Raw genomic sequence first — 27,541 nt, 5'->3', positions numbered from 1 at the left:
ATAAATAATAAAGGCCATCACCCCTCTCTTCCTCAAAAAAGGATTACTAGCCCTGTGGGCCGGAGCAAGTGATTCACGTTGACTGAAGAACTTCAGCTTCCTCACCTGTACATGCTGTTGGTAATACTGACTCAGGGTTCTTCTGATGCAGAAAACAGAGACTCCCTTAAGCTGGTTCTAATGAAGAGAGTGAGGAGCTATAAAATGCAGTATTGATATCTAAGCAGAGGCCTGGAAGGAGGCCAGGCATCCTTGAGGTGGCAGGGAGAGGGTTCTGAGTTTGAGGCTATTCCACCGGTGCAAGTGGTCACTGGTCTTCACTTTGAGTACCATTGGCTCAACTCAGCGCCTGTGCCCGCCCCTTCCCCGCCACCTCACTGTACTATCACACTCTCCTTTGTCTCTGAGTTCAAGTTCCAGAGAGGATCCTATTGTCTGAGCTTGGTTCTCTAGAAGCTGAGGTTTTCTCTCCAGGCCAGTCTCTGGTCAGCTTTGGCCAATCAGATAGGAGGGGAGGCCAGAGGAGGGTCATATGTGCAGAACTTGACCTTCTTAGGCAGGAAGGGCTGAGGGTGGAGATTCCTTGAGAAAGAGATGAAAGTGAGCTGGAACTCAGGAATATGCTCAGTACAGATGCTTACTGAGTTATGAAGGATCTAACAGAGATTCTTAACTTGGGGGTTAACAGCCCCAGGGGGCCCATAGGTAGAATTCAGAGGATTCTGTGAACTTGGGTGGGGAAAACAATAACATCTTTATTTAACATTTTCTTTGATTATGAATGTAGGCAACAAACCACAGTGTATTTGCAGTATCTGTGACTTTGTCACCAGTAGAAATCACAGATATTTTCATATCAAATTTCAGTTGCTGCGTGTATCTGGAACATGATTTATGCCCATCACAGCTTTGAAATTACAGCAGTTATTATACCTGCTGCTAGAGCTTATTATTTAATGCATTAATAAGGAACATATACTACTATATTACACACTCATTTAAAAAAAATTAATAATTATATTTCAATGTAATTGGTTTTCTTTGTAGTCAAGCTATGTATTTTATTTTATATATCTTAAAACGTTCTGAGAAAGGGTCCATAGGCTTAATCAGTCTGCTAAAGAGGTCCATGGCACAAAAAAGGTTAAGAACCGCCCCCAGAAAGTCAGTGAGCTTTAGTTCCCAATTTCCCACCGTCCCTCGCCCTAATCTTTCATATACCCGTCTATCTCTGTCCAATTAGTGCAAGACATTCTTGAGCAGTAGTAAATTTCATTTAATAGTTTGGCAAATTTGCAAAAGCACATAATTTGTAGTTTGGGTAGAAGGTTTTAATATATAGAGAGAAGTAAATTTACAAGTTGCAGGCACACATGGGCAACTGGTTCCGTAATTCCCATCAGCCTGCAAACCCAGCAGCTTCTGCTTTGATTGCCAATCCCGTGCAAACCAGTCCATTGAAACAGCCACAGAATGGGCAGTTATGTTCTTGAGAGGTTAAGGAGTTTGTGTAGATTACGTGATGAATCACTTGATCAAATGCAAGCTAGAATCCTAGGAGGGAAGAGAACCACTGGGAAAAAATAGCTTTGAAGTGGGTTCTGAAATGGCGAGAATGCAAAGGAGGCTGAACGGAGGAGGGAGGGAGTCAGTGAGGATGTGGGGGAACTGGCCAGATGTTGATTTTGAGGAGGATGCCTGGAGAGACGAGAGCCCCCCAGAGCAACATTAGAATAGTGGTTGGTTTTTTGCTATCTTTTACTGAATTCTTACCATGTGCCAGGCACTCTGCCAAGCCCTTTAAATATAGCAGTGATATAATCTTTACCGAGTACGCAATAAGGGATAATTGCTATCATTCCCATTGTATTGGTGAGTAAAGTGAGGCTCCAAGAGGTTAAATACTTGCTCTAGGTCACAGAGGTATTAAGTGGTGCAGCCAGGGGCTCAGCCCAGATCTGCCTGATCCCAGAACCCTGTGCTCTTAAAAACCACGATAGGCAACCACAGGAGAGTCTGTCTAGAAAAACCGTGGCTGCCAATTTGTTTTGGTAAGAAAGTGCTTACTATCCATTCCTGTCTTCCCCATCCTTCTCTCCAGCCTTTTGCCTGTTCTCACACCTCCTCCCTTCCCCTCTCCACCCTGAATCCACTCACAGGCACACATGCTGCAGGAGTGAGGACAGGATAAAAATTAAGAGCGAAAACTGTGGGGTCAGGCAGGATGGGGTCCTAACTCCGGCTCTGTCCCCTGGCTCTGACCATGCCCAGCCTCATTACCTCCAGAGGTAATGACGCGCCCTCCCTAAACTTGCATGTCCTCTCTCCAGTGCTTTGTTCTGGGTAAGTGCCTCCACTCTCTGCTTACAGGGAGTCATCGTCCCCATCGTCTTCACACACGGGCTGCTCTAGGAGGGCTTCCCTGAACCCTCCGCAAACCTGGCCCGTGGGCAGCAGGCATCACTCCTCTTAGTGGAGGATTCATGAGCGTTACTTGGGAGGCTGTCCCCTCTTGGGTATAAGCTCCCGTCCTCATTCCCGTGCTTGGTGCAGCATCTGGCGTGGAGTGCTTTTCAGTAGAGCCTTGATAAAAGCCAATGAACAGTGTCTTTTCAGGACCCCATTGCCCATCCTTGGCACCCATTCTGGGTCCCATCACCTAGAGTTTGTCTCTAGGAAACCTCACTGCTTACCTAGACACCGGCGCCTACTCCAGTCTCACAGATGAGTATACTGAGGACAGGTGGCAGGTCCTGGTGGCCTGGGAGTACGTAACTGAGCTGGAATGGGAACCCAGGCCTCCTGCACCAGCACACTGCCTGGTCCTGACACTAATGCCGGAAGTGCCTCTTCCACACTGGTAAGCAGGCTGATATTTTTGCATGAGGGGACGTACGTGGAGCACCTGGAATCACATGCTTCTGCAGTTGCTCACTTGCTCCTCTCTTGTGCCTGCCTCGGGGCTGGCCTTCTGACCCAATCTTCTCTCTCATTCTAACCCCATGCCCTGGGCTTTGCCAGCTGCTGAATGGAGCCCTGTGTTAGCCGGGCCCGTGGGTGGCCACCTTCGGGTGATGCCCGGTGATGCCAGAAGGCTCTTGCCCTAAGAACTCTGCCCACAGGCAGAGCCGAGGCCTGAAATTCCTGGCATTAGAGTCATTTCATTCCTTTGGATTACTTTGTCTTCTCCAGAGAGCTATTGTTAAAATGCAAATATGTTACCCCACAGGGTAACCTGTTACCCCAGTACTGTGGCCCCTTGGAAGAGAAGAATGTCTGGGCTTTGGTTAAGTCATACCACCTCCCTGGCCCTCAGTTTCTTATCTGTAAAATGGAGATAATAAGAGAGTGCGTTATGGGGTTACCCCGAGGATGAAATGAGATAGTGCACATGAAGCGCTGGACACATAATAAGTAGTCAATAAAATTAGCTTTTTTTTTTTTTTCTTTTTTCTTTTTAAGGCTGTAGGATTATTTGGTCAGTTCTCTAGCTGAAGTTCTGAGTCTTATTAGTTTGTTTTTCTAAGTATTTTGTTTTAATGTAGCCTCCTTTTGTTTTAAGATTTTTTTTTTTCCTTTCTAATTATAAGATGGTTTTGACCTTCATTTTCTTACTTTTAAAATAGGGTAAAAGATCCTACCTTATTGGTTTATTGAGGATTTACTGAGCCTAAAGTGCTGACCGTGGATGCAGGGACTGCCCAAGGCTCTCACAGAGAGCCTGCTATTCTCAGTTAACCTGGAGGTGGGGATCGAAAGCCCTTGGGGAGTTGGGGGGAGGTTCTGGGTGGGTCCCAGGGAGGAGATGGGGGGATGAGGAGGGAGGAGAAAGGGGAAATGAGGGGAACCCTGCTTCCTCTGCCCCAGCTGCTTGGATGTAGAGTCTGGGTGGTAGGGCACCTGGGAATCCTGCCCCAGGCCTGGGAGAGGTTGGACCCTGTGACCTTTCCCCAGATCGTTTGCCTTCTAGGTGAGTTCTCTGAGGTTCTGAATTCCCTGTAGGAATGGTACCCTTGGCCTCCCTCCCTAGCTTGACTTTGGTCGAGTAGTGGTGAGGAGACCAGAGTTTTCCTTACCTCTCTGATCTCATAGCGGGTGTCACTGGGTGTTGTAAACTGCTCCTTTGAGAGTGGAGTAGGGCTTCTGAGACCATCAACCCAGGCTAGATTCTCTGCAGTGTCTCCTGAGAGCAGAATGATTCTCTTTGGCTTGCACCAGGGAGAGAGTCCAGGAGCAGAAGCTGCTTGGCCCAGCCTCCTGGCCTGTGAATGAGGAGGGGTGAATGAGTGGGGGGCACAGGAGTTTTCCAGCAACCCCCAGAGCAGGGCGCCTTACTTCCAGCGTTCTCGGAAAAAAACGACGCTCCCCTCTCCCTTGTCCGCCACGGGCAATGAGAATTGTCAGCCCTTCTCTGAGCGCTGGCCTTCTCCAGTATGCTTTCCTGGCAGCCTCTGGGGAAGACTCAGCCCCACCATCATCCATCATAACTGAAGTTATCCTTCCAAAGCAGAGCCTGACTGATGCAGAAAATCACATTCCCTAGAGCTGGAGGCCAGGAACAAAGAGTGGAGGTGAATGCTGGTTCCTGGCACCCCGAAGCCAAGCAGCAACCTGCCACCTGCCTGCCCCACTGTGGGGGTGGGGAAGAAGGGGGTGCAATGGGAGCCTTCCCAATCATCTGCTTTGGGGCGGAGCACAAAAGGGCCAGCGTCAATTTCACCCCAGAAGTGGGGCTCGGAGCCATGCAGTTCATGATACCTCACGTTCGTTGATTGCCTGTGGGCTGTTACTATCCTTTTTTCTCTCTTTCCCTCTTTCCTCCTTCCCTGCATCATTCCTTCCCTCCCTTCCTTCCTGCCATCCAATAAATACTGACTGATCACTTGCTCTGGGCCAGGTACCAGGCTAGATAAGGAGCTTCCAGTTCAACAGAGACAAGAATCAGATAGCTAATGACAGGATAGTTTGATGAGTGCGCTGACAGATGTTCTTACAGAGTGCTGTGGGAACACAGAATTGCGGGGAGGGGGACCCATCCTGATTGGTGTGTGGAGAAGGGAAAGACACTGGTAGGTAAAGCATCTTGAGCGTTGAGTAGGAGTTACCAGATGGAGAAGGAAGGAGTAGGATCCTGGGTAGCGGAAGCAGAAGGAAGTCCAGAAGATGCACAGCTAGAGGATGTACAGAAAGCTCAAGATGATCACTTATTCACTGAGTTTTGGTTATCTCTCCTGTAAAATGAGAATAGGACCAAAGTCACAGCTGTCACACACACACACACAAAATCCTTCCTTCCTTTTTTCCAATTTATTTTATTTTCGACCGGAAAGATTTAACCATGTGGAAATAATGGCAATGAGAGGCAGAACGTGCAAAGTGCTGGAGTCAATGGAAATACGATGGCGGGTTATAGCTTTTTGGAGGATGGGCAATACTAATTGAGATTGATATTGAGGATTAGGAAGAGTTGGCACAATTTAAGAAGATCCTGGAAGGGTGGGAAAGACTCTGGTAGAGAGGACAGAAAAGGGCATCTTAAGGGGCTGGTATAGTGAGCAAAGGCAAAGCGAGGTGTGGTTGCATTTGTCAGGGCCAGAGGAGTTGGGGGTGAGGCTGGAAAAGTGGGCTGAGACCACTTCGATGCCTAACTGGTGGGCACACGGGCAACATTTGGTGTGCACGTGGGTTTATTGGACCTGCGCAGTGTTAAAAAAAAAAAAGAATTAAGTCGACATTAAAAGATCAGATTTTACATAAATCCACATTCCTGGCTTCTTTTGAAAAAAATCAGGTCTGGCAACACTAGCCTTGAATTAATCCCCACATGGCAACACCTGGCTGGAAGGTGAGTGGTGGACATTCAGGATGTCACTATAGCTCACAGTCACAGGTTGCATCTCCCACTGGCGAATTAGCTTGACTTCTCCACTGTTCAAATCACTCTCGAGTTAATACAGTATGTTCAGAAAGCTCCTAATAAAATGCTAATACATTACAAGGAAGCAGAAAGAAAATTCTAAGCCATTAACATTGTAGTTCCTTTATTAGATTAGGGGATGAATTTTACTACTCCTTGGGTAAATTTTAACTGGGGAGTAGCAGTTAGGCGGAGAAAATGGGATGCTTGATGCATGATGGTTTGAGATGGAAACTCTAAGAAGTGAAGGGTGGGAGTGGACACCTGGAAAGACGAAGATGGTGGGGCCCTGTGGTGAGTCATTGTGCCTACTCCTCTCAGCCGTGGCGTCTGCCGTCTGCTGGGGAAGGACACCAAAACACCTGTCCTTTTTATTTATTTTATAAATACAAATATTTATTGCATTGTAAGACATTTGCTACCTATTTTATTGACTTTTAAGCTTAAAAAATTGGACTCTTGAAGGACAAGGTGAGATTTGTGTGGTTTTTTTAATTGATAGGGAAAATAATGGTAAAGAGAAAAGTTCTTCTATTTTTTGAATAATTTTTGGAGTGTGTGTGTATGTGTGAGTGGCTGGTCTTTATGGTTTGAAAGGCTCAGTAAACCCGACTGGGAAATTTTAAATTAATTAATTATTTAAAAGATTATACCAGTTAGTAGCAAACATTCAGAATGATATAAGAATGTATGAAGGAGTAAACTCCACAAACTGTCAAGAATTGGTGGTTAGGGCATATGGGAGAGTTTGGAGTGTATTGTTCTAGACTTAGCACTATACCTAAATGAGATATAGCTATATCCTTTCATAGACCTAGGTATATGCTCACATTTATATCTGGATAGAAATTTTTTAATAAAAATGAGGTTTTGCATACTGTTCTGCTATGTTTTTCTCCTAATCCTCTATCTTGAACATATTACAGATCATTACATCACCTCCAGGCCTATGTAAGGAGAGTACAATGAAAAAGAGTGCTGGATAGAAAGGGCTAGTTTTGAGCCCTCCCTGTGATCTTCCTAGCCTCAAGTACTCTCCTCTATAAAATGAGGATAATAATTTCTTCCTTCGAAGGTTAGAATTAGGGTTAAATAGAATGCAAATGTACTCAGCACAGCTTATTGGATATTGGGTGATCAGAGCCCATTGTACCATCGAGAAAATGTCTTTCACTCCTTGGATTCCTCATTCTCCACCCTTCACCCCGTTGGGAGAGGAGTTGGTGGGGCGTTGGTGGGTGAGGGTGAATCTGGGGCAAATTACAGCTTTTCTCAATGGAGTTTAAAACCCTCTTTTCAGTGCTGAGTAACATTAAAATCTCAAGCAGTTCATTAACAGATGCATTCGGTTTTGTTTAGGACATTTTCTCCGGACCCACGTTTATTTATTCAGCTGCAGGAAAATTCCTGAAGTCAGGTATGTGAGCAGGAAGGTATGTCTGATAGGAAGGCTGTGACCTGTGCCTGCCCTTCGTAGGGGCGCCCTCTTGCCAGTGGGGAAAGTCTGCCCCTCTTAGTACAAGGGGGGATTCATACCTTGTCTTCGCAAATGGCATCCCCTCCTGCTATGGACTTTCCCTTTTCCACTTCTCTCCTTCCCCTTCTGGTGCTAGAGTACCATATTCTCTTTCATTTGTGTAACACGTCTTTAACAAAGACCTCTTACTCCGATATCTCATTGAACCCCCCAACAAGTCAATAGATTTAGGTCCGTATAATATGACAGATGAAGCAGCTGAGGCCCAGAGGAGCTGTGATAGGAGTCAAACTCACACAGCAAAAATTGGAGAGATCTGGATTTCTTGGCTCGCAAGCCATGCTAGTCGTGCTGTATCATGTTGCCTCCTTTTCTCATTGTTGGCAGGAAGCTCCTGAAAGGGAGGGCTACAGGAGGGGCCCTCCTTCTGGCCAGTGGGGAAGACTTTTTGGAATGAGTGCGGTTGTAGGGCTTAGGGTGCTGGGAGAGACTGGTGAGAGCAGACGAAGGGGATGGGTTTGGAGGTCACCCCAAGGTCAGTGGAGGGGGCAGCCGGGAGCTGGGAAGGTTGAGAATGGCCTGGTGCAGAGCCTGGACACCAAAAGGGAGGCTGGCCTTTGTGGTCACTGGCAGGTTTGTGGGCTTTTCCAACATTTGGTCTCATTTGGAATGTTCGGCCCTTGTTTTGCCTCAGTTAGTAGCATGCTGTAAAATCCTCTTCCATACCCCACAGAGGAACCCTTTCCTAATTCAGGTCACATCTCCCTGGTCCTCTATTTCCACATCCAACAAATCAAAACTTATCAGTTCTGTTTCCCATTCTCTCAGAGAATAGCTGAGAGAGCTATTCAGATAACCTTATTTGCTTTAATGAGCATGCTGGCAGGATGCATTTATCTAGCCCACGTTTAGTATCACAGTAGCCTTACAGGCCAGCTCTTCTCAATAGAAACATAACGCGAGTCACATTTAAAATGTTCTAGCAGCACATTAAATAAAATAAAAAGGAAACGGGTGACATTAATAATATATTTTTATTTAACCAATATATCCAAAATATCATTATTTTAACATGCAATCAATACCAAAAAAATTAATGAGATATTTTTACATTTGTTTTCTCATCCTAAGTCTTCAAAATCCATTGCACATTTTACACTCACAGCACATTGTAATTCAGACTAGCCACATTTCAAGTGCTCAGTAGCCACATGTGTTGAATAGTTTGTGGCGATGGTTTTGGCCAGTGTAGTTATGAGGCTTCATTCACTGTTAAATCGAGAAGGCTTATTTGGGGATGGGTAATGGGGTGCTTCTGAGCCCCTTTGTGATCAGGGTGTCTTTGGGTGGGACGGCGCATCAGCAGACCTCAGTTACAGCACATCGTGGCTGCTTGCCCTGTCCTCACCTTTGTGCTTGTTGTCATGGGCGACATGATGCTGAAAATATTCCCCTTGCCCACTGTGCCACCACCCACACTATTTGTGTTCTCCCTTGCCCTCTCCCGTCTTCCCTCTTAACACCTTTGACTTTTGTAAACCCCAATCCTAGATTTAACTTTGCTGTTCCCTTTCTCTGATCCTGCCTTGGGACTACTGGATTCATTTTAAATCCATGCCCTTTGACCTCAGCTGCTACTTGTCACCCTCACGTTTGTCTCAGTTGTCTCTCATCCCCCTCGCTGACTGTTGCAAACCTCACCTGCTCCCTTGAGCTCTCAAATCCACCCACACGTCCTCGTTCTCAGCACGGGGGCAGTTCCTCCCTTACTGAGAAGGTGGAGGTCATGTGGCTTGAACGCTGTCATCTCCACCTCGCTGTTTCTCTTCATCTGTGCTCTCCTCTCCCTAGCCAGAGCCTTAAAAACCTTCACTTCCCACCTCCAGAAACACTGTACTTCAAACTGGCCATGAAGCTCTGGCTTCAAATCCTTCAAATCTCAGGTCTACCTACTGCTAACCTGGGTAAGTTGTTTAACTGCTCTGTGCCTGGTTTCTTCACTGCAAAATATGACTAATATGACTCATAAAATCGCCTAGTGCCTATGGTGGTGGCGAAGGTGAAATTCAGTTTTGTGACATGTTTTAACACAGAGCCTGGAGTAAATGTTGACTTATGTTCCCTTCTCTTTCTGGCGCCTCAGTCCATTCCTCTCCCCTGGCTTCTCCCCTCGGCCTGCAAACACTCTCCCTGTCCTCGTAGTTCACCTCATCCCTCCCTTGAGCGGCTGCCCATCTCTCTCCTGAATTCCACTGGAGTATCGAAGAGTAGCCCCACCTGTTGCCTCTGCCCTCTTGTCAACCCCAGGCATCTTCCCCCTGCTCTACTGACACTGTGCTCACTGGTTTTCTCCACTCACCCTCCTTTGGATTTCTGGGCTGCGAGCCACACTGGTTCTTCTTCCCCCTGCCCCCTGCTCCCCACTGTGACTTTCCCCACACTCCTCTAATGCTCGCTCCAGCTCCCCACTGCCCCCCTCACCTCTGCAGCCATCACACTGATATGGATGACTCTAGAATCTACACTCTCATCTTCAGGCTTCTCCTCTGCCCCAGGCCCACCTTTTCTACTCTCTGCTGGGCCACCCTCACAGGCTAAACCCCTCTCTGTGGGTGAACCCCTAGGCAGGCACACTCATGCCCGAGGAGACAACAGTCCAGTCTCCTACTCCCAAATCTCTTCTCCCTCCTGACCTCCCTAACTCGGCTGTGGTTCCCACCACTCTCTAGATACCCAGGTCTGAAACCCTGCAGTTTTTGACGCTTCCTTCGCCTCCCAAATCCAGTGCCTGAACTAAAGTACAGTAAGTTCCCTACATACGAACCTTCAAGTTGTGAACTTTCAAAGGTGCAAACATGCCCCTGGATGCCAGCTGTTGTACTGTACTACTGTACTTTTCAAGGTACTGTACTGTAAAATTAAAAGTGTTTTCTTTATTTTTTGTTTGTTTGTTTTTTATGTATTATTTGTGTGAAAAGTATTATAAACCTATTACAGTACAGTACTATACAGCCAATTGTGTTAGTTGGGTACCTAGGCTAACTTTGTTGGACTTAACGAACAAATTGGACTTCCGCACGTGCTCTCGGGATGGAACTCGTTCGTATGTAGGGGACTTACTGTAAGTGTTTAGTAACCAAAGGTTATAGTCAATGAATCCCATTGGTTGCCAAGTCCTGCCCTTTTCTTACTTTCTCTCTAGTTCATCACTTTTCAATTCCCACTACAGGCCCTATGGTAAGCATTTGCTATACTCCATCCCAATTCATCTGTTCAACCCTGTAAGGAAGAAGTTGTGTTTTTTTCTGTTTTATGTACATGGACACTGGGGCTGGCAGAGTTTAGGGAATTTGCTAAACATATGCTAGTAAGCGGCAGAGCTGGGATTCGGACTCAAGCCTGCCTTTCTCCAAAGCCCACCCTCCTATTACGTTCTCTTGCCTCTAGCAGTTCCTGTACCAGGCTATGCTCTTTTCAGAATTGAATACGTATTGTGTATGTACATGAACACATCCTTCTGTGCCTGTATTGTTTGCGTGTTGGTGTTCTATTTGCCCTGCTGTTACCCAGGCTCATCGCTGGTTTATTTCAGAGTCTGTGCCTTGACCCTCAGCGTTAGCACTCGAAAGCCTTCACTGAGCCCAGGTCCCCACCATGAGATGCCAGAGCCTAGAAGTAGGAATGTCAACACAACACACATATGTTTCCCTTTCTCGGGTCTCAGGCTCCTCATCTGTAAAATGAGAGAGTTGCACAAGTTAATTGCAAGAGCCTGTCCTGCTCTTATGCTCCATGAATCTGTTTCATGGTTCTGCTTACCTGGGGCCTACTGAATCCTTTAGCACATGATAGATGCCGTGGGCAATGCAGAGAGAGCACAAGAGGCATTGCCCCAGCTGTCAAGGAGCTGACAAAATTATTCCGGAAAACAAGCCAACATTCAGGAAACTGCCAGCAGTATAAGACATTATGTAATTATGCCTGCAATCTCAGATTATATACATTTGTGATGGTTCAGTAAAGGAGAAGAAAAACTGCTGTTCTTTTCAAAGAAAAAAAAAATACATAAAAGGAGCCGTTAGTGAAAAGCATTGTCTGGCCAGACTTCTCGTCAGATTTGCTACTCTCTCTTCCCTCTCGAAATCAGCCCGTAAATATTTACTGTCTACTAATGGGCCAGGCCCTAGGGACACACACACTCCCTCATTGCAGCCAGAGCTGTATGCAAAACCCAGCCTTCGTCTGGTTCCTCTCCTGCTGAAGAACCTTTGTGGGTTTCCTACTCTCTATAGAATAAAACGAGCTGACTTCCAGCTCCTGCCTTTTCCCTCCTGGGCCCCCCACCCTGTATGCTAGGCCTGGTGCACTGGTCATTCCTCAAGCCCACTGTACCTGTTTTCGTCTCTTGGCTAGAGGGCTGCTTTACCCAGCCTGTGCCTAGTGAACTTCTCTTCATTCTTCAAAGCCCAACTCAGATACCACACTGTGATGCTTTCACGGTCTTCTGTCATGCCTTTGCCCACCCCTATAACACCATGTGTCCTTGTTTAGGTCTCCACCTCCTGTTTTGAACCATGAGTTCCTTAAAGGGTCTTTATCCCCTGTCTTCATCATCCACGAATCCACAGAACCTAGCCCTGAGCCTGGACGATAGTTTCTGATGAATGGCTGATTGAATACCATCCATAGAGGCTGATCTTTGAACAGGAAGCTCCCTTGCTTTCTCTCAAGCTGCTGGGCTGTTTAACTCCATGCCTCGTGGCCTGCGAAGGAGACGGGATGGTTGAGAAAGCATCACTGTTTCCTCTTTCCACACAGTAGTGGGGACACACCGCCACAAGAGCCTCACTGTAGCCCTGGAGGGGGACTTTCAAAAGCAGCGGCCGCTGACACCATACCTGGCAGAGGGCTGCGGTGAAGGAGGCCTTTGTGTTGGGCTTGGCAGGCAGGGGGCTCTGTGCTCCAGAGCACAAGTGTGTAAGTATGTCGGGCAGGCTCCGGGCTGCACACACCCGCCGAGGGCCTGGGCGCCTAACGGCTCCTGCCCTGGGAAGAAAAGGAGGCATTGTGTGCGCTGGCTGCGCTCCAAGGGAAATATTCCTGTTGTTCTTCTGTTTTGAACTGCTCCCTTTTTAAAGGGGAAAAGTCCAGAAGTGCAAATCTCTCTCCCACTCCAACACATCCTGTCCACCAATTCCAATTCAGTTGCTGCCTTCAAAATATTCATCAATCTGCGAATCCATCAATTCGTTCGTGTGACTGCTATGTCTTCAAGGAGCACTGCTAGGGGTCAGCACTGTACTGGGCACGAGGGAGACCGCCCTTGTCCCTTTGAGGCTCAGTTCGGGATTGCCGGGTGTCCAAATCCTTGTGGAGCCTGGCCCTGCTCCTTCTCTGGGGCCCGATGTCCCTCTGCAGCTCAGGACTCCGCCTTGAGGCCTCCGTCTGCCCCTGCCTGTCGTCCACCTCCACGACCTGGCCCTGCATTGTATCACCTCCCAGAGGCACGCGTTATCAGGCCACCCACCTACCCTCACCCAGGCCTCGCAGGCAGGTGTGGTCAGAACCATGGCGCAGTCTGGGCGGTTAGAGACTTAAGCAGGAAGACCTGATTCAACCCTAGCTCTGCCTTTCACTATCTTTGTGACTTGTACCAAGTTACTCAAGCTCTCTGGGCTTCGGCTTCCTAATCTGCAAACCAGAACAAACGATACCTGGCCTCACACACAGAGCCATTGGGAGGAGGAAATAGTACCGTACTGCCTGGCACCAGGCCTGTCCTGCCACACGGCAGCTCCCAATTAACAATAACCAAACAATGAACAACTCTTGAGCGCTTACTAGTCTCATCCTTCCCTCAGAAACAACAGCAGCCACGGCTTCTGTTTGAGTGTTTTCTACATGCCAAGTTTTGTGTTAAGTCCAGGCATAGTGCCATCAGAACAGCCTCTAAAGTGCTTGGTTCTTTCTTATACCCTCTCATAGCTGGGGAAACTGGCTCCGAGGTAGAGCAACGTGGCCAAGGTCGCACAGCTTGCAAGCACCGGAGCGAGGAATTGTGCCTAGGTCTGTTGGACCCCTTCCCTTCCCTTCCCAACCAGACAGATGCCCATCACAGGCCTGGCTTCTTGGTGCTGGGGCCTGAAGCATCCGCATCTCCTGATAGCTTGTTGGAAATGCAGATTCTCAGCCCCCCCCCCCCCACACTGAATCAGCATCTGCATTTTATCGAGATCTTTGGGCGCTGTGTGTGCATAATACAATTTGAGAAGCACTGAACTGAGTTTCTAAAGTGTTTTTTTAAAGTAAGTTAGAAAAGGACTTCTCAAACTACAGAGTGCATAAAAATCACCGGGAGGGCTCGTTAAAACGCTGATTCCTGCCCCGGAGATTCTGATTTTTGTATCCATTGCTCCTTCCATTCTTATCTATTGCCTTCACTTCGTGGGTTCCTCGGTGTAGGTGTAGTGGATGTGAGTAGGATCCAGGCAAACTTCTGGCTCAAGTCTTGGCACAAGGCTGCTCATGGTTTATGCACGCAGAGCCATTAGGGGAAATCTGGGCTGGGCTTGGGGGCTGCACTGAGTCACTGGCAGCAGCACCCCTCTGCTTTGGGGGAAACTGCCCCACTGGCAGGGAGGTACAGCTCTCTCCTGAGTTACACGAGGAAGGAGCCATGGACCCCTGCAGCAGCCACACCACCCTCCCTGCCCCTTGGAACAACAAAGAAAGGAAATTAACTTGTAAGCTAAAAGCCTGAAAAATACATCTTTCTAATGGAAAATTTGACAGAGCGATAGATCTGCAAAGAGTATTTTCTCTAAAATTGACATCTGTGTGACTTGACTGCTGCTATCTGGTTAAATAGCAATTAAACAGCTCAAGCCGCCTTGGAACTTTCAAAGATTATTTGAAAAGTAATTGTGTTGTATTGACTAAATAATTTTAAGTTAATCAGAAAGCCACTGCGTTTCTTAGTCTATTCCTTTGCAAATAAATTTATCGTATTTATAGTCCTATTGCATGCCTCCTAAATGTTGTTTATATGTTGATAATCATCTGATATTTAATGAGCATGGCTGGTGATGGCATTTAACAGTAAATTAGTTCCTTTGCTAAATCCTATCTGGTTCCTTCTCTTTCTGTTCTGACTCCACTGGCAACTTACTTCATAGACAGGTGCAGAACTAGAACCTGAGAGACAGAGAACACCGTAGTTAAGAGGTTGGTCTCTGGAGTGAGACATACCTCAATTTGAATTCCAGTCCTGCAACTGACTAGCCTGTGCCCTGAGCCTATCATCTGGGCTCAGTACCTACCCAATAATAGTACCTACCCAATATGATCATTGTGAAATTAAACGTTATCATTGTACAGTATTGGAGAGTGTCTGGCTAACAATGATATCATTATTATAACAATATGAGTAGTCACTGTTATGATGATGCTACCTCAGTTTTCTAATCTGTGAAATGGGTGGGATGGGGAATAAAAACATAAACACATGAGTATTCAAAACTTCTTTGCCTGTAGAGCCTTCGAGTAATTCCCTTCTAGGAAAATTTCTGGCATGGCTTGCTTGGCTGTTACCCTTCCACTATTATGCCGACTGGGGTCATCCAGTGATGAGAAAGCTCTGGACAAATGGAGCCAATATTGGGATTGTGACGAGGATAAAGAGAGATGGCAGAGGATGGGTGCGTAGATGCCAGAGGTGAGGGAGTGAAGATCCAGGCGGAAGGAATTGCATAAGGGATGTTGGGGATCAGAGCACACTGCTTCTGGAGCAGTTACTTTGCTGGAAATAGATACTGAGAATAGCAGAGATAGGAAAGGAAAAATTTAAGACTTTTGCTTTGTGCTAAGAATGCACTTCCCCTTTTGTGTTTTCTCTAGAGACTGCAGTGAAGCTTTGGATTGCCTCCAATTCATTTTTTTCTACTTAAATGCTGTTTCTTTGAACACAGCCCTGAGCTGTGGCCGGGCCATAAGGTGGCCATCTTTACCGCATTTACAGGGGAATCGTGATAGGACCATCCCAGGGCTGAGTGAGGATGGGTAAAGGAGTCAGTACAGAATACATGCTTAATTGCCATTGGCAACTATTTCCATTGCTGTGCATCATACTTTGTCTGTTGCCAGAAGCTGCAAGCAAAGGTCACCAATAGGAGTATGAGCAGTTCTCTGGCTCTCTTTACCAACATCAGGCCATTATCCCACATTTAAACTAGGGACATCAGCCACATTGTTTTCAAAGAAGCCATCAGTTTGGTGCCCTCCAATGCCTACTGCAGACCAGGGCCATCAGCATGAAATTTATAAAGGAAAGCAGGAGTCTAGAAAGCAGAATCTGACCTTGGCCCTGCTGTATGGTATGGGCAACTCATTGAGCTGCAGTTTCCCCATTAGTAAGTGAAGATAAGGTCCAAAGTCCTGTGTTATGTTTCTCTGCTCCCAACTGTAGATAATCAGCAGGACTGATTGAACATTCGCCACCTGCAAGGCCATGGGCTGGTGCCCTAAAGGATACCCAAAAGCATGAAAGAGGGGCCTCAACTTGAAAAAAAAAAAGCCCTAAAATCTGGCTGGAAGAAAAGATGTGAGCAGGGAAAAGAATCTGAAAAAGAATACACACACACACACATAACTGAATCACTTTGCTGTACACCTGAAACTGACACAACATTGTTAATCAACTATACTTAAATAAAAAATTAAAATAAAATATAAAAAAAGAAAGAAAAGATGTGAGCATCTTTATTTTTTTAATTGGAGTTACCTAATGAAAGTCTGCCTGTCCTCTGCTACCAATTCGCAACCACTATGGGGTGATACAAACATGGGATGTCAATTTTGGAAACACCTTTTCTTAGTGACTTTACTCACATTAAAACAAAACAAAACAAAACAAAACCCAAACCAGAATAGTGTATGACCTTCCTTTGTATTGCCATGTGGTACACTGACAACGAACCTGATCTCTAAGGAAAGTTGAGGTTGATAGAAGTTTCTAGAGACCTTCTTCTCTCACTGCCTCTCTCTGGTTCATCTCTAAAGATGCCCAACCTTCCCTCAGTCGCATGCTGCTGAGGCTGAGTGCTCACCATGCTTGTCTGACCCACATCACATATGCCCGCTCCTCTCTGGACTGTGCTTGCTAGAGGGCCAGGCGGGGCCTTGTGAAATAATAATAAAAAGCTTTCCAACTTGCCTGAAAAATCTGGAAACATCACTGGCTTCACCCAGGTGTCTGGAGATGACTTATCAGGTTCGGTTTGGTTTAACTGAATTCCCTGCGCCAAGCAAAATCTTCCTCCCAACCCAGAAGGCAGATGCCACAGCCCACGCAAGCCCTAAAGTGTCTGCACCTGCAGCCATGTTCCAAAGCCAGCCTGATGCCTGTGCAGGCTTCCGCTGGCCTCTGACCAGGACCATGATGCTGGGACCGGGGGCGGCCCAAAGAGGGTGGGTGCAGGGGTGCCCCACTGCAGAGGGTGTGTGTGTGCTTACCCTTAAGATGCTTTCACTGAACTGACCCAGGAGGGAGGAGGGGAGGCTGAATTCCTTGGTTTACTCCAAGTTGTGGTTTCCAAGCTCTTTGGACTGTGGCCCAGTTCAGCCAAGCAAAAGACCTTGTGGCCCACCGAGCCCACTGATTCCCACTTTCCAGTGAGAAAGAATTTGGTAATAACAAAGGATAAAGGGGAAGAGAAAAATAATCGAAATGGTCATGCAGCAAATCCTCAGGACACAACAATCAACAGAAACTCCAAAGAGTAATTCTCCAAGTAATGTAAATTAATGGAATAGAGAAATTTAAAACCAAGCCAACGCTGATGCTGCATTGTAGCAGTCAAGGGTCACAGTTGCAAACAATAGAACCGATTCTAGCAAGCTTACGTAAAAGAGGAATTTATTAGAGGATGTCAGGTCACTCCACCACCCTCCTCAGAATCACTTGCCTGCAGTCCTTCCTTTTCCAGGGCACTTTCTTCCAATCTGAGGTCTGGCCGGGGTGCCTCTGCCTGCTGAGTGCAGGTCCCACGACTGGGTCCTAGCTGTAAAGGAGTCTGGCACTGTAAATTCTGTTTTCAACCTTGAGGAGGTGGAACTCCTAGGGAAGGAAATAACCCAGACATAGGAAGGGTGTTCACATGGTGCTGGGTAGCCCAAAATAGCATGACAAATGTCTCTTGCAGTAATAACAAAGCACCCTTCCTGAGAATTGTGGGAATTCCAGCTCTTCACCTGCATGCATACACCCTAGTTCTGCAGTGTTGTTTACCAGTGGATGGAGGCCACACATTTTTATAGAACAGAGAGTTCATATTCTCAGTAAACTCTAATAAACTAATTTTTGTTTATGAATGCCAAGGTTTATTAATTCTCAATAACTCATTACGTTCCTAATTCCTTATAAAAATGAAATCCCATGTATGAAGTTTCCTTTGAGGGTGACGAAAATGTTCTAAAATCTGATTGTGGACTTTTCAATAACTGGTTCTGGGAATAGTCACATGCAAAAGAATGAAGCTGGCCTTTATCTTAAACCAAATGACCTCAAAATGGTTCAAAGTCCTAGACTTAAAAGCTAAAACTGTAAAGCTCTTAGAAGAAAACATTGAAGAAAATTTTTATGACATTGAATTTGGCAACAATTTCATGGATATGATACCAAAGTGCACAGGCAACAACAACAAAAATAGATAAATTGGACTTCACCAAATAACCTTTGTGCATCAAAGGACACTATCAAGAAAACAAAAAGACATACTACAGAATGGGAGAAAATATTTGCAAATCACATATCTAATAATGGGTTAATAGCCACAATATATAAAGAACTGACAACTCAACAACAACAAAAACAAACAATCCAATTAAAAAATGGACAAAGAACCAATTTACAAGGCAGAAATGGAGACACAGATGTTGAGAACAAATGTGTAGACACCAAGGGGGGATAGCGGGTGGGGGGGGGGGAGGTGGTGGTGGTGGTGGTGGTGGTGGGATGGATTGGGAGATTGGGATTGACATATATACACTAATATGTATAAAATAGATAACTAATAAGAACCTGCTGTATAAAAAAAAATGTGATGGTGATTTTAAGGAAATTATTTTGTCTCCATTTTCTCATGTATGAAATTAAAACTAGGATCATTTAGATGATCTCATTAGATGGATGATGTTTACAGACAAATATCTGATACTTTTTCATCCTAATAAATAAGAACCAAACAAAATTTTTTAAAAAATAGACAAAGAACTTAGACATTTCTCCAAAGAAGATATACAAATGGTCAATAAGCACATGAGAAGATGCTCAATAATCATTAGTCATTAGGGAAATACAAAACAAAACCACAATGAGATAATACTACACACCTGCTATACTTACTAGGATGTCTATATTGATTTTTTTTTAATGAGAAAAAAACATATGTTGGTGAAGCTATGGAGAAACTGGGATCTTCATGTATTGCTGGTGGGAATGTAGAATGGTGTGGCTGTTTTGGAAATAGTTTGGCAGTTCCTCAGAAAGTTAAACATAGGGGACTTCCTTGGTGGTGCAGTGGTTAAGAATCCACCTGCCAATGCAGGGGACATGGGTTAGAGCCCTGGTCTGGGAAGATCCCACATGCTGCAGAGCAACTAAGCCTGTGCGCCACAACTACTGAGCCCGCATGCCACAACTACTGAAGCCCATGTGCCTAGAGCCTGTGCTCCACAATGAGAGAAGCCACTGCAATGAGAAGCTCACGCACCGCAACAAAGAGTAGCTCCCGCTCGCCACAACTAGAGAAAGCCCACACGTAGCAACGAAGACCCAACGCAGCCAAATAAATAAATAAACAAATAAATAAATTTATATATTAAAAAAAGATGAACATAAAATTACCATATAACCCAGCAATTTCACTCCTAGGTATATATCCAAAATAAATGAAAGCAGGAACTCAAACAGATACTTGTACAGCAATGTTCACAGCAGCATTATTCGCAATAGCCAAAAGATGGAAGCAACCCAAGTGTCAGTTGACAGATGAATGAATAAACCAGATGTGATAATTACATATGATGGAATATCACTCAACCATAAAAAGAAATGAAAATTTTGATGTATGCTACAACTTGGATAGACCTTGAAAACATGCTAAGTGAAATAAGCCAGACGTAGGAGGACAAATATTGCATAATCCCACTTATAGAAGGTACTTAGAATAGGTAAGTTTATAGAGACAGAAAGTAGAATAGATGTTACCAGTGCTGGGAGCAAAGGGGAATGGGGAGCTATTGTTTTATAGGTTACAGAGTTATGTTGGAGATGATGAAAACGTTTGGGGTATAGATGGTAGTGATGGTTACACAGCATTGTGAATACCACTGAATTCTACACTTACCAATGGTTAGAATGGTAAATTTTATGTTATGTATATTTTACCACAATTTAAAAAATTAGGTTGTGGCAATGTTTGCACAACTCTGAGTATATTACATCTATTGAATTGTACAATTTGTATGGGTAAATTGTATGGTATGTAGATTATACCTAAATAAGACTGTTAAAAAAATCCTTTCCAGCTCTGTCAGTCTCTATGATCTATCTATTAATCCGTTTATTTATTCATTAATTCAACACATTTTTGTTGTGTTTCTACCATGCCAACAGTTAGGAATAGGGTGATAAATAAAATAAATGCAATCCCTAGCCTTTTCTTGCTTAAAAAACTGTGGGTCTTAAGAAGTAATCATAGCTAACATTTACTGAGTGTTCATTACATACTGAGCATTGGCACAAGCACTTAATGTACCTTATCTCATGCGGTTCTCACAACCGTGTCCTGAGCTGGGCTCTTCTTGAATAAGGAAATTTGCTCAAGGTCACACAGCCAGGATTTGAACCTGGTCTATCTTACCTTGAAATCTTTGCTCTTAATCATTCATCATTATATGTGGTAGCCGGGTTCCAGCACCTGGAATTGGGGTATTCCCTGGAGACCTGCCCAGAGACCTGTCTGTCAGGCTGGCTGATCGAGTAGCATTGCAGGGAGAGTTAAACTTGAGATGAAATGACCTCTAGGAGGGATTGGGTTTGGAAAATAAGGCCTAAGTCCATGGAACCTTGCACAGCCATTTATAGTAATCATTATAAAGCAGGTATATTTCCTAAATGTTATGTGATTAGAATTTTAAATACAAAATTGAATTCATAATTTAATTTATATCATTATGTTACTAGCTAATGTATTTATTATTTATTGAACACAGACTGTATACCAGCCTCAGTTCTAAGTTGTTGACATGTATTGTCATCTTATTTAATTCTCCTGACAGATCCATGATGTGTAAGGTGTATTACGATTCCTATTTTACAAGTGAGGCAGCTAAGGCACAGAGAGGTTAAATAATTTGTCCAAGGTTACACAGTCACTAGCAGAGCTGGGATTCTAGCCCTGGCTTCAAGATTTGGAGTCCAGACTCTTAGCCACTCTAGAACTTGCTCTTCAATTATGTTAAAATATGCAAAATAGATGGACATGACTCTGCTGCAACTTTCTGGGGAGGGTGTGTCCCCTTATTACATTCTTATCAACACTGAGGACCTTTCTTTAAAAAAATCTGTTTTTTCTAACTTGTTAGAGAGTCTGTGTCATACCATGGTTAAGAGCTGCACGTTACCTGGATTCCAATCTTGGCGCTGGTGGTCTCAGTAACTGGGCAACTGCTCTCAGCCTCAGCTTTGTCCTCAGATAATGGACATAACAATACTACTTTATAGGGTCATTGTGGGAATTAAATTGGCTGGTTTTGGAATGGACCTATACTGCCTGGTGCAGTGTAGGGTAAATAAATAGTATGGCATTTCAATGTTTTCTAGCATCTTTTTTATTATTAATTCATGCAGTTAAACATTTTTTTTTAATATTAACCATTGGTATTTCTTCTTTCCTGAATTGCCTGCTTGTGCCCCTTCATCATTTGTCTGTTGGCATCTTTATCTAACAGAGTGTTTGAGTCAAAGACTAAGAGCATTCTGGAAGGGTCTAAGTGAAGGGAGGGATGAGGCGTAGAGGTCTTTTTCCCTGTGGGCCTGACGCCTTTCTTTTTCTCCAAGGAGCATTTTTCACTGGTTACTGCAGGCTCCTCTCTCCCTGCAATTGGCCCTGTTTCATCCCTGAGAAATTTTCATCTGCCTTAAAGGGGCAATCATTTGAATAGCTCATTCCCACTGGACCCCTACACCCGCAGATCTCCCGTGTGTGATTTCTTTCTCTGTCCAGTGAAGTTGCGTTTGGTCAGAATGGCTGTAACCAGTCTGCTCTGAGAGGCTGTTTCAGCAGCACGTGTACCTAAGCAGCGCACTGCTCCCCGGCCCTGCGTGATAGCTGACCTCTCTGAGCAAAGTGCAAAAGCCTAAGGGACCACTTAGATAAAGGGCGCATTCTTCCGATAGTTCCACCTCTTCTCCCTCTTGCCTGGCGCCATCTTGCCTGACTTAGGTGGTCCACCTTTTTCCCATCATGGGGCAGAAGGGACCTGGGCCATAAAAGTTGGAGGTGTCTAAATTGCGAAAGGAGTCAAACCTCCCCTCGGCTAAATGATTCCTGCCAGAAAAGTTCTGGTGGATAAGTGTGTTTGGTCCAGGAGAATTTTCTGGGTATATAGGTGGTAACATGAAATTGGCTACTAATATTAAGACATATGCATGAGTGAGTTGTAGGGGTAGAGACATGCCAGTATCCCAGCATGGCAAGGGCCAGAGGCTATGGACGGGATCCCCCCTCAAAAGAAGCTCAGACTCCCCTAGAGAAAGTTGTTGGTGTTTCTCATGGACACCTTCCCTAAATGTGAGGTCACCTTCTGCCTGGACAGCACCAGCATTGAAGCTTACGTCCTGGAGTTTGTGTGTCTCCTGCATTCACCTGCATGCCCAGTTCAGGCTGCGTGGTTTAGAAGAAAGGGTATTAGACTGGGAGACAGAACATCTGGGTTTGAGTTGAGCCTTTGCCTTTTCTTAGCTTTATACCCTTGGGAACCAACTTTGTTTTTTCATCCGGAAGATGGTGGGTAACATTCCCGGGTCTGCTCACCTCCCTGCTTGACCATGGAGTTAATGGAGAGTACTGGGTAAGTGCAAAGCCAGAAAAGACAGAAGAAACTCTCCTCCTATTAGAGACATAGGCAATCAGTACAGTGCCTGAACCTGCATCTCATGTGGAGCTCAGAGAACTGAAAGTGCTACCCATCTTCAGAAAGAGAGCTGAAGAAGGAGGGTTAGAGGTGCGCGCGTGTGTGTGTGCGTGTGTGTGTGTATCTTCTGTCCTGGCATCTGAGCCAAGCTGATCTATGGCACTGCTAGGGGCTAGTATTTCCTTCCCTCATTCTGCTTGCTGTCTTTTTCAGTCTGATGAGAGGCCTGGCACCTGTTGGAAAGGAGAGGTGCTTTCTTGGTACCTAAGGGAGTATCTGGAGAGGTCACTTGTGTTTAGAGTCGTCGGTATCGTGGATGAGTCCAGTTTCACAAACTTGATGGAACATCTAGCCCGTGATCCTGGTCAGGGAGACAGACACAGAGGCAGCAGTTAGAATTTAGGCGACACCTGTGGCAGTCGAGGGCCGACAGGAGCAGTGTAAGTAGGAAGGCTGGCCACTGCACTTGAGTGGATGCTGAGCGGAGCTTGGGGGACAGGCGGGAGCTGGCCAGTGTTCCTGGAAGAATGTTGGGTGTTTCAAGAAAGGCTCAGCTCTGCAAGGAAGCCTCTCACCATTTTGTCTTGGATAAGGAAGAATTTATCCTGGGAGAGGAAATGAGAAGGCTTACCTCTGTCACATAGATAAACCAGAGAGGAAGAGTGGGTGGCTAAAAGGTCATGGGATCTGGTGAAATGGAGAGCTCTTTTTCACTCAGCTTCCTGGTGAAATGTCTTATGCTTCTAGCCGTTCTCTAGCCAATTCAGAGGGGATGGTCGATGATCATTTAAAATCTATCAGAAAGACAGTTTGCTCCTCAGTATATTTTTAAATATAACCTCAGAGTTCAAGGTACATTTCTGATTTTTTAAGAACATCCTGATGGTTTGGTCTGTGTACTAGTTAAACACTTTTAGCAGTTGAGAAAAGTGAATGTTGGTGTTCCATAGTCTCGTCCATCACATCATCCCACGCCTTTCGGTAAATTTGTTAACCTCCGTCTTGAGCAAGATGCTCCAGAGTCTTCCAAGGAAAATAAGAAATTTGATCCAGTGTAGTGGGAAGAACACAGAATTCTACACCCCCGGAATCTTCATTTTAATCCAGATTCACTCCTGGGTGAGCCAAGGGAATTCGCTGAGTCTGTCTCATTTCCTTCACCTGTACAATGGGGATGCTCAGCCCTACCTGTCTGCCTTAAGCTGGTGTGAGGCCCTGGATGTGAAGTGCTTTCCAAGTGTCCTGGGCTGGATGCAGGCAGCACTTCAGGGTGACACTCAGCTCTGGCATCAGTTTCAGTGTGGGTTAGACAGGAATCTGCCCTCGCCTCTGAGAGCACATCTCGACAGGCAGTGTCTGTAAAGGTCAGAGCTGCTTCGACATGTCTTGCTGATGGGGCTTCATTTCCGAGGACAGCCTCGTTTGGCTAGAGCCACAGAAGGTCAAGGGGATAAGGTCCTCTAATCCTTTTGCTGAGCCTGCATACAGGAGCCCAGATGCTGTCCTGGCCCCGTTTGGATTGCACCCACCCCCCTGTGTCTCCTTCAGGTCTAGTAGTGGTGCTGGATTTGCAGAGCCTGGAGCCTCTGTGCCTGCACCTCACACCTGCCTCTGTTCCAAAGAGCTGCAGCTGCAGTGGGCTGGCTGAGACTCTTCACGGCGCCTGCCTGGGATACTCTGGGACCTTCCTCCTCCACAGCTGCCTTCTCCCCGGCTCCTGCACCCGCCCTTCGGAAGTCACTGGTCCGCTCTGCCGTTAGAAGCCCTGCCTGGAGCTGGATCCTTACAGTAGGTACTTCCTTGCTTTTCTCTTTCTGCCAGAATTGGGTGCGTTTTGGTGCTGGGGCATCAGATTCACATAGTGGCAGGAAGCAGGAGCTGCCAGTCTGGCCCCGGGAACTCACTGGTCATTGTTTCTTCTAGCTCTGCCCCGACAGACTTCCAGTCACTGATTGATCAGGGCAGCAAGCATTCTGGGGATCGCTCGCAGAAGCTTTGCTTGGCCGTGGGACCCAGGAGGCAGCCGGGGGAGGAAGTTTCTAAGGCAGAGCCTGGAAGAAAGAGATGCACCACTGGAGGGTTTCAGCTCCTTAGGACGCTGAGTTCTCTTTAGGAGCAAATTTATTAATGAGCCACTCAGCTGCAGGGAAGGAGGAGGAAAAGCATAATTAATTATGACCCCCCCACCCCAGATAAGCGCCTAGCTTTGGGGGAGTGTGCAGAGGAAGGCGTGCACCGTTTCAGCATCTTTAGATGTGTCCCTCTGAACTGGGAGCAGCTCTGGGAACTAACTTTCCGATTGAGTGATTTGAGCTTTCTTCCTCTTTCTGCAAGATCCAGTATCAGCTTATTGAGCACTGAATTCCGTCCTGACCCCAGTCCCCTCTTCCCGTGAGCGAAAAGGAAGTCAGTATTTGCTTTTCCAGCAAGGTCACGGATCACCTGACCAAATCTTTAACAGCTGGGGAGCCAGTGCTGCTGTGCTGAACTCACGAGCGATTGGCTCAGGTCCAGCAGCAGAACCCCGCTTTCCGGGAGGAGGTGACTCCTCCAGCTCCAGGCTGTGGCAGTGGGGAAGATGCCAAGGGAAGGTAATGTGGTCCCAGCTTTCCTCCCGACAGTTTTCTCTTCTTCATGAAGCTCCAGATTCAGCTGCTGCAGTGCAGGCAAAAATGACAGACACTTGCAGAAGAATGTGGGAACGGAGTTAATGAGATTGTGTTAATGTGTCATTTATTGAGCATGAGTTATCTCTTTGTTTCCTGGGTTGGTGGGAAGTGAGCTGGCTGGAGAACTCGGTTGATGGAATCCTTTTCGGGAGTGCATCTCACTTCCCCAGTGCCTGGACTTCAGCCCTCTTAATGTTAAGCAGTGCTGTCATATGCCTCCTGCTGTTTAGCACAGGGGACGTTCCCACTTGGAGGCATGGGGCCCTGGAGTGGGGAAACGGGAAGCTCTCATCATCTGGGGAGATCACTATGAGGTATAAGTAATTTTTTTCCTCTCTTTCAGAAAGAGCGTTTTGTCTTTGCAAGAGGTCTTGCAGGGATTGACAGATTGCTGTTTGGTGTGCTACCTTGCTAAATATTTGACTTTGTAAGGTTGAATTCTCCAAGAATTCTCATGGCAATAAGGCTGTGCTTTGAGCCAAGCTTTCTTTTTAAGGAAATCCAAGGTGCTATTTATTTTGGCATGCAGCCTGTTCTGGGATGAAATATGGCATTTTTATTATTGCAGAATAAAGAGAGGTTTGAAGAGAACAAACGTACAGAACTAGGTTTCAGTTTCAGGGCTAAGTAGAGGAAGGTTTCTTTGTATTTGGATTTGAGGTTAAAAGTGAGATTGAAAATGGCATCATAAAAAGAATAACTGGGGAGAGGGAGAGGGTGTGGGTATATATTGCCGGAGTTGGTCTGGCCCAGGGAAATCCACGCTCCTGGGCATGGACCCTGCTGGAACCGTTTCTAACGTGGCCTGGTAGTTACATATGGGCTAACACTGCTGTCTTCCAGCAACTGCCTCTTTGGTGGATTTTGTGCTGGCAGCCTCAGTCCTCACCTCTTCACTGCCCATTGGCTTTGAGAAGCAGTGTGGAGTGATGGAGTCGCACAAACTGTCCTGCCCCTAATTAACTGGGTAACTTTAGATTGGCCACATAGCCTCTTTGTGTCTTTGTTCCTCATTTGGAACTTGAAGATGATCTGCCACATGTTAGGATATAGCTGGGCAGTGGGTGAGGGTGACATGTGGCCACAGAAATGAGTCCTGTAGGAGTTCTGACCTTCACAAGCTTAATAGGGGAGAAGAACTAGAGAAAGATCCAGCTACGTATACTCAAAACATCTAGAATATGATGAGCTCACGAGAGAGGTTGGGACCTAATTGGGCATTCTTGATCCTGGGATAGGCCATAAACAAATGAAAAGTTACATAACACCACCAGGTATTACAATTCTGAACACTGGGGATACAGCTTAACAGAACGAGTAATAAATTGCTTCTATGTCAAAATTTTAAATGCTCCAGGAGGTTGCAAAATTCCATTTTAAAGGGAAATTGTGTCCAACAAAGCTATTTTTTATATTTTGTTGTATTGCAAACAAAGTAGCATGTGTCAATGTAGCATATAGTCTTTGATTCCACTCCCCTAACCACATCAAACATCCACCCACTCGAAGAAAACCCCCTTAGCTGAATTCCGAGATGTCCGCGCGAAGGACCACGGGCCAAGGTGGAGAAGGCTGGGGTGGGTGGAGCTGGAAGTGGCATAACGTGGGCATGATAGTCACCCCTTTCCTGCAGAGCCCTTTACCGTGAAAGCTTGCTCGGCCCTCTTCAGAGAGTTGGGGTATCAACTGATTAATTTCTGTACCCTTGGAAAGATTCATTTTAGAAAACTTCAAGTCTAAGAGAACGATTAGAGGTCTCTATAGAGTTCTTTTTGATGAACTTTGACCCCAAGTGTGCTGCGGAATTATTTGAAGCTCTGTGATCTGATATATGAAGGGCTGAACGGTAACTCTAACCAAGGGCAGTGGGTGTGATTGAACTCCCCGAGGTGATGGTGCGTTCGTGCAGCCAGAGGTCCATCTGCACCCAGGTGGCCGCCTCCTGCTTAGGAGGAGCTTTGTTGCTTGGTGTCCAGCCTCGGAGAAGCAGATCGCACTTTGGTCAGGAGGACTTACCAAAGGAGCGGTTCTCCTTCTGCCCGCCCAGAAGATGCATCACATATACTGGGGGGAAAAGCAGAGAAGCATCGGAGTCAGAAACGTTTCCCCTCACAAAGAGAGCTGGGGATCAGTCACAGCATCGACCTGGTTTACAGGGGTGGAAAAACGTTTACAAATCACTTCTGTTCCCAGCACAGGCTTGGAGTCAACGAGACTTGAGAGCAAATCCTGCTCTAATACTTGCTTGTTATATGATTTGGGGCAGGCCTGCAAACTCTCTCA

At 45.9% G+C, this 27,541-nt stretch overlaps 1 protein-coding gene across 3 annotated transcripts in view; it reads left to right on the top strand.

Moving 5' to 3' along the window:
- KANK4 (KN motif and ankyrin repeat domains 4) overlaps positions 1 to 27,541 on the top strand; it is a 68,021-nt gene that overhangs the window by 5,114 nt on the left and 35,366 nt on the right. Inside the window, exon 2 of one of the 3 annotated variants that reach the window (XM_059923837.1) lies at positions 24,212 to 24,377. The exons of 1 other annotated variant lie outside the window; for it this stretch is intronic. The gene's annotated coding sequence lies outside the window, so the exon portion shown is untranslated. Of the gene's footprint in view, positions 1 to 24,211; positions 24,382 to 27,541 lie in introns of all 3 variants that reach the window. One more of the 3 variants, XM_059923841.1, reaches the window with a different exon arrangement.

Source organism: Balaenoptera ricei, chromosome 1 (genome assembly GCF_028023285.1).
Source record: "Balaenoptera ricei isolate mBalRic1 chromosome 1, mBalRic1.hap2, whole genome shotgun sequence".
Classification (NCBI taxonomy): Eukaryota; Metazoa; Chordata; class Mammalia; order Artiodactyla; family Balaenopteridae; genus Balaenoptera; species Balaenoptera ricei.
The sequence above is the reverse complement of the archived record's forward strand: the minus strand, read 5'-3'. Positions and strand labels throughout refer to the sequence as shown.